The 7,279-nt window shown below is 51.4% G+C and overlaps 1 non-coding gene across 1 annotated transcript; it reads right to left on the reverse strand.

The window, feature by feature from the left end:
• Nucleotides 1-5,222: 5,222 nt before the first annotated feature.
• On the reverse strand, nucleotides 5,223-5,329 carry LOC135269617 (U6 spliceosomal RNA). The gene has a single exon (XR_010337866.1). It is a non-coding gene; the product is annotated as a U6 spliceosomal RNA (small nuclear RNA).
• Between the last annotated feature and the right edge of the window lie 1,950 nt (nucleotides 5,330-7,279).

Genomic DNA, 7,279 nt, shown 5'->3' on the forward strand with positions numbered 1-7,279 from the left:
GGCCTGGAGCGCCCTCTCCAAACTTCCCAGCCGGTGGTCTTCCCGAACCGTCTCCCCACCCTTCCTTTCGTGGGGTCCCACAGAAGAGGAGGGAAGAAGGGGCTCTGCAGCCCCAGGGAGACCTTCCCGTTCCAGCCTGGAAGGGTAGGGACAGGGTTGGGTGGGCTGCTCAGAGGGACCCAGCACCCCTCGCCCGCGAGTGTTTGTGGGTGTCCGCCGCCGCTCCGTGCTCTCCGATTCCCACTCACGAGGGGAAGGAGCGCAGTCACCCTCTGGGCACTCCGGGCTGTCCCCAGCAGCTGTCGTGAAGGGCGGGGCAGGGCGCAGCCGGGGAAGAGGGTTCACAGCCACACCCCACGAGTTTGGGAACAGCCTGGAACCTGAGGGCGGGCGGGTGGCTGGGGTTTGGGAGGACTGCGGAGTTTATGATCACATTGGGTCCATATTTAACCCCTCTTTCTGCCCCACCCTTCGAGGCTTCCTGGGGTCTCTCCCCTGCTCCACCTGTCACCTCACTCAGCCCTCTTCTGTCAACGTCAAGACATACCTCCCCCGACGTCCTCAGCTCACTAGTGTCAGGGTCAAACCAGCACTGACATCTTTCTCCCCAAGACAGAAGCTGCTGGGCCCCTTCCCAGACCTGGGCCTCAGGCATTCTTCCTTCGAATTCCTTTTTCCACTTAGCCGCTCTGTCTGGGGAGGTCTTTGACTCAATCGCAGAAGAATGCCAGCACCATAATGAGCCCCAGGGGCTGGGGTGCCTGGGAGGCGGGTGAGGGAAGCATGAGGTGGTGTTGAATGTGTGTGGGCTTGTGTGCCCCTGTGTGACTCTGCGGTGATTGTGGGGTACATGTCTGTGTGTGAGCATGTGGATGTGTGACTGTGTGATCTCAGGGTGAATGTGTGTGGAGATGGTGCCATGTGGAGTGTGTGTGGGGCTGGCTGTTATGACTGTGTTTGTGGAGCATGTGTATGGTCCCTCGTGTGACTCAGATTGTGTGCTTGTGCGTGACTGGATGTTCATTCATCCTCACGTCTGAGTGTGCCGCCTGTGCTGTATATTTATATTTCTCTGTCTAATGCAAGTGGGTAGAAGATTTAACACCCAGGGCAGCCAAATACACCCTTGTAAGGTATGCAGGAGAAAAAGCTGGGTTTTGAGGCTGCTGGTCATTTTCTGACTTACCCCTGAACTATTCCAGGGGAGGAGGCTGGCGAAGCCTCAGCTGCTGGACATTTGACATCTGCTGCCCGCCAGAGAGGAGCTAAGGCAGCAAAGGCAGGCCTGCCAGCGGCTCTGTTTGCTGTGGTGCCCAGCAACAGGCAGCAAGGGTGGCATTTAGAGGAGCTGGCCCTGCCCCTCTAACCACCAGCCCAGGAGCTGGCCCTCTGGCCCCCTCCTACCCTCCTGCTCAGCGCTTCTTTAGGCTGAAACCCTGAATTCCCCAGGGTCCCAGAAACTTCCCACCTCCAGGCCTTTGTTGTTGTTTTGTTGTCGCTGTTGCTGTTGTTTCTTGCAGTCAAAGTCTCACTCTGTCATCCAGGCAGGAGTGCAGTGGTGCGATCGCGGCTAACTGCAACCTCAACCTCCCATCTCAGCCTCCCAAGTAGCTGGAACTAGACGCACACCAACACAGCTGGATAATTTTTGTATTTTTTGTAAAGACAGGGTCTCACTGAGTTGCCAAGGCTAGTCTCAAACTCCTAGGCTCAGGTGATCCTCCTGCCTCAGCCTCCCAAAGTGCTGGGATTACAGGTGTGAGCCACCACACCCATCTAGGCCAGTTCTGCTGCTCTGTCTGCCTAGAACACCCTTTCCAGCTCTTCCCAGCCCACCTTTCACTCTCCTTCAGGCCTCAGCTTACACGACACAGAGGCCTTTTCTCCCCATCCCCTCCCCATAATGTCCACCCACTTATTTTTTGTTTTTTGTGTTTTTTTTGTTGTTGTTGGGTTTTGTAAAACTTTATTTAATAGAGATGGAGGTCTCACTATGTTGTCCAGGCTGATCTTAAACTCCTGGCCTCAAGGGATCCTCCAGACTCTGCCTCCCCAAGTGCTGGGATTATAAGCACGCGCCACCATGCCTCACCCCATTTACTGTTTATCCCTGTCACCCTGTTTGTTTTCTGTGCAGCATTTATCAATCTGCAACAATATTATTCATTTTCCATTCCTTCTTTTTCTGCTTCCCCCACTAGAATAGAAGCCCCAGGAGGGCAGAGACTATATGTGTCCTGTTTACTGCTGTGCCCCCAGAGCCCAGCACAGGGCCTGGCATGTATTAGGACCTTAAAAAAAAATTGTTGGCAGGGCGCGGTGGCTCATGCCTGTAATCCCAGCACTTTGGGAGGCCGAGGTGGGTGGATCACGAGGTCAAGAGATTGAGACCATCCTGGCTAACATGGTGAAACCCCGTCTCTACTAAAATCACAAAAAAAGTCGCTGGGCACAGTGGTGCACGCCTGTAATCCCAGCTACTCGGGAGGCTGAGGCAGGAGAATCGCTTGAACCTAGGATACGGAGGTTGCAGTGAGCCAAGATCATGCCACTACACACCAGCCTGGTAAAAGAGCGAGACTCCATCTCAAAAAAAAAAAAAAAAAAAAAAAAAATTATTGCTTGCTTTTGTTTTTTTTAATGACAATCACAATCATTTGTTTTACCCACAGATCTGTAATTTGGGCAGGGCTTGGTGGAGGCAGCTCATTTCTGCTTCAGGTGGCATCAGCTGAGGTGGCTTGCCCAGAGGCTGCAGAACTCACATCTCACATCCAGGACAGCTCACTCATGTGGCTGGCAAGTTGGTGCAGTCTGTCAGCTGGGAGCTTAGCAGGGGATTTGGCTGGGGGTCTTGGTTCCCCTCCACATGGGCTTTTCCACAGGCTGCTTGTGTTTCCTCATGGTATGGTGGCTGATTCTGAAGAGTAATGTCCCAAAAGAACAAGGCAGAAGTGAAAAGCATTTTTTTTTTAGCTGGTCTTGGAAGCTACACACTGTCACTGCTGACATATTCCTTTTTTTTTTTTTTTTTAAGACGGAGTTTCACTCTTGTTGCCCAGGCTGGAGTGCAATGGCGCAATCTTGGCTCACCACAACCTCTGCCTCCGGGTTCAAGCGATTCTCCTGCCTCAGTCTCCCGAGTAGCTGGGACTACAAGTGCTTGCCACCACACCTGGCTAATTTTTGTATTTTTAGTAGAGATGGGGTTTCACCATGTTGGCCAGAATGGTCTCGAATCCCTGACCTTGTGATCCACCCACCTAGGCCTCCCAAAGTGCTGGGATTACAGGTGTGAGCCACCACACCTGGCCTACTGCTCACATATTCTGTTGATCAAGGCAGTCACAAAGACCCCAGCCTCTAGCTCATGGAGAGGGGACATAGATGCCACCTTTTTTTTTTTTTTGAGATGGAGTCTCGCTCTGTTGCCCAGGCTGGAGTGCAGTGGCATGATCTCAGCTCACCACAACCTCTGCCTCCCAGATTGAAGCAATTCTCCCGCCTTAGCTGGGATTACAGGTACACCACCATGTCTGGCTAATTTTTGTATTTTTAGTAGAGATGGGGTTTCGCCATGTTGGTCAGGCTAGTCTCAAATCCCTGACCTCATGATCCGCCTGCCTTGGCCTCGCAAAGGGCTGGGCTAACAGGCATAAGCCACCACACCTGGCCAGATGCCCCCTTTTAATGGGAAGGGTGTGTCAAAGTCACAGTGTAAGAAGAGCTTGTGGAATGGGATATAGTATTGCCTCCATCTTGGGAAAATAGAATCCGCCAAAGATGCAGACTCCCATCTTGGTCTTCCACCATCTCCAGACTGTTGCCCTAATCCACGCCTGTCCAAGACCAATCCAAGCTCCCTTCTAATGCCTCATTCTATCCAATGAAAGAGAAAAGGAGGGGTTGCTCACTTCATACCACTTCTGATTGTGTCCTATTGCCAGAACTTAGTCATATGGCCATACTTAGCTTTAGTGGCTTATTATAAAGGATACAGATGAAGAGATGTGTAGGGCAGAGTTATGGAGGAAGGGGCATGAAGCTTCCATGACCTCCCTGGGCACACCATCCTCTAGGAACCTCCGTATGTTCAGCTACCTGGAATTTCCAAAAAAATTATTGAATGAATGAAGGGAAGAAGGATGGTTCTATTTAAACTAATTTAGGCAACATTTGATGCCTACTGTGTGCCATGTCTGGGCCACTCACCTCTCAGAAACCCCAGTGTACTCAGGGAGACAGATACACATGTGCCCAGATTGCATATACCAAGGCAGAGTGACGCATCTGAGGCCATAAAATTCAGCTCACTTGGCAAACATTGGCACTTGGGCTGTGCTGGGCCCTGTATCAGAGCAAACAGCCTTATTTGGCCTAGGCCTGCAAGAAGCTTTCAGTATAGAGGAAGCTAGAACCGTCTCCTGGGGAGAAAAACCTATGCAGAGAATAATGCCAAATCACTGGGCTGACTGATGTGATAGACATTGAGAACCAGGGAAGCCAGGGATGGATGGGAGAAATTAACTCCAGGGCTGGGGATGGCCTTGTGAACAAAGTATTTGGGCCTGGAAGGATGAGAAAAGCTGTTCTGGCATCAGGAACCAGGAACAGACTCTGCTTTGAAGGACAAGCGCAGCCACTCTTATCTCTCAGCCCCTCCACAAAGCCAAACCCGGGAGGAGGAGAGAAGGCCCAGGGCTGGCTACTCTTTGCTTAACCTTCATTCTCAGAGCTGCATGTCCTAGAGCTGACTCCTGTGGCCAGCCTCTCCTGGGCGCCCTTGCCTACTGGCTTCAGGTGGGGTTTGGCCAAACTGAGGACCCTGGCAGGAGATCAGAGAGAGAGGAGAGTGAGATAAAGATATTTATTTATTTATTCTTATTATTTTTTAATTTTTAAAATTTATAAAAAAGAATATGGAAGGCTGGGTGCGGTGGCCCACACCTGTAATCCCAGCACTTTGGGAGGCCAAGGCGGGTGGATCACGAGGTCAAGAGATAGAGACCATCCTGGTCAACATGGTGAAACCCCGTCTCTACTAAAAATACAAAAAATTAGCTGGGCATGGTGGCGCGTGCCTGTAATCCCAGCTACTCAGGAGGCTGAGGCAGGAGAATTGCCTGAACCCAGGAGGTGGAGGTTGCGGTGAGCCGAGATCGCGCCATTGCACTCCAGCCTGGGTAACAAGAGCGAAACTCCGTCTCAAAAAAAAAAAAAAAAAGATTATGGAACGCTTCATGAATTTGCATGTCATCCTTGCGCAGGGGCCATGCTAATCTTCTCTGCATCATTCCAATTTTAGTATATGTGCTGCCGAAGCAAGCACTGTTTATTTTTATTTTTATTTTTTGGGGACAGAGTCTCGCTCTTTTGCCCAAGCTGGAGTGCAGTGGTGTGATCTCAGCTCACTGCAACCTCTGCCTCCTGGGTTGAAGCCATTGTCGTGTCTCATCCTCCCAAGTAGCTGGGATTACAAGCGTGTGCTACCACACCCAGCTAATTTTTGTATGTTTAGTAGAGACAGGATTTTGCCATGTTGGCCAGGCTGGTCTCGAACTCCTGACCTCAGGTGATCCACCCACCTCAGCCTCCCAAAGTGCTGGGATTATAGGCGTGAGCCACCGAGCCACCTGCAAGATATTTATTATGTCCCCTCCCCGCCTGTGACTTTAGCAGTAACTAGAGTCCTAAAGCCATGGGTCCTGTTGGGTGGCTTGTTCCCACGGTACAGCTCTGGCCAGGTTCCTTAGCAAGGCTCCCTCCCCTGCTCCTTCAGGCCCAGGGGGAATGATTCTATCCCACCTTTGCTCGTCCCAGGTGCTCCACCATTCCTGCCCACACCTCTGTGAATGGTCTCTTCATTAAATCCTCTTCTGGCAAACACTGAGTGTTTGAGTGTGCCCCTGTTTCCTGCTGAGACCCCTAAGATAAGAACTGAACCTTAGAAAGCCAGGCCCTGAACAGATAATTTAGGGGGACTCTCTTTCTTTCTAAATACCCCTCTGACAGCTGGCTGTGGTGGCTTACACCTCCAATCCCAGGGAGGCCGAGGCAGGAATATTGCTTGGGTCCAGGAGCTCAAGGCTCCAGTAAGCCATGATCGTACCACTGCACAATGCTCTATTGCCTGAGCACCAAAATGAGACCCTGTCTCCAAAACATACATACATAAATTCCCACCAGCTGGGCTCAGTGGCTCATGCCTGTAATCCCAGCACTTTGGGAGACTAAGGCGGGTGGATCACCTGAGGTCAAGAGTTCAAGACCAGCCTGGCCAACATGGTGAAACCCCCATCTCTACTAAAAATACAAAAATTAGCCGAGCGTGGTGGAGCATGCCTCTAAGCCCAGCTACTTGGGAGGCTGAGGCAGGAGAATTACTTGAACCTGGGAGGCGGAGGTTGCAGTGAGCCGAGATTTCGCCACTGCGCTTGCTCCAGCCTGGGCAACAAGACCAAGACTCTGTCTCAATCAATCAATCGATCCCCACCAAAAACCAGAATCAGAAAAGTTGTGAACGAATTTCATCCCCCGTGAAGAGTGACCTTCTGGCCGCCACTCCAGGCAGGGTCCCCACCCAAGGGGTCCCTCTGTCTTAGGCATGTAGTTACTGTGGCTTGTAGAATGGGGCAGGCAGGGAGCTGTGAGTGAACGGACGTGTGTGGGAGGAATGGGTGGATAAGCTGGGAAGTGGAGAGACACCAGAGGGCAGCAGGGGAGGCAAGGCCTTGGCAACTGTCTCCCCCTGACCCCAGAGCAGATCCTATTCCCCCCCTTGGAAGCCAACCTCCCTGAACCTCAGCTCCCTCTCAGCAAAATGGGCAATTAACACCCTCTTCACAGGATTGTTGTGAAATGCAATCAAATGTGAGGCTCAACACATGAGCCACTGGAAGTGAATTTGCTCTGGAAGCTGAGAGTAGCACATTCCCCATTACTACTGATGCAGGTGGGAGACATTTTGCTCACTTTCTTTTTTTTTTTTTTGAGATGGACTCTTGCCCTGTCATCCAGGCTAGAGTGCAATGGCGCAATCTCAGCTCACTGCAACAAGAGATTCTCCAGCCTCAGCCTCCTGAGTGGCTGGGATTACAGGCATCTGCCACCACACTCGGCTAATTTTTTGTATCTTTAGTAGAGATAGGGTTTCACCATGTTGGCCAGGCTGGTCTCGAACTCCTGAACTCAGGTGATCAGCCTGCTTTGGTCTCCCAAAGTGCTGGGATTACAGGAGTGAGCCACTGCACCTGGACCTATTTTGTTTTATTTTAAAATT

The sequence above is a fragment of the Aotus nancymaae genome, unplaced genomic scaffold, assembly GCF_030222135.1.
Source record: "Aotus nancymaae isolate 86718 unplaced genomic scaffold, 86718_ANA_hifiasm-v0.15.2.pri h1tg000053l, whole genome shotgun sequence".
In the NCBI taxonomy this organism is placed as follows: Eukaryota; Metazoa; Chordata; class Mammalia; order Primates; family Aotidae; genus Aotus; species Aotus nancymaae.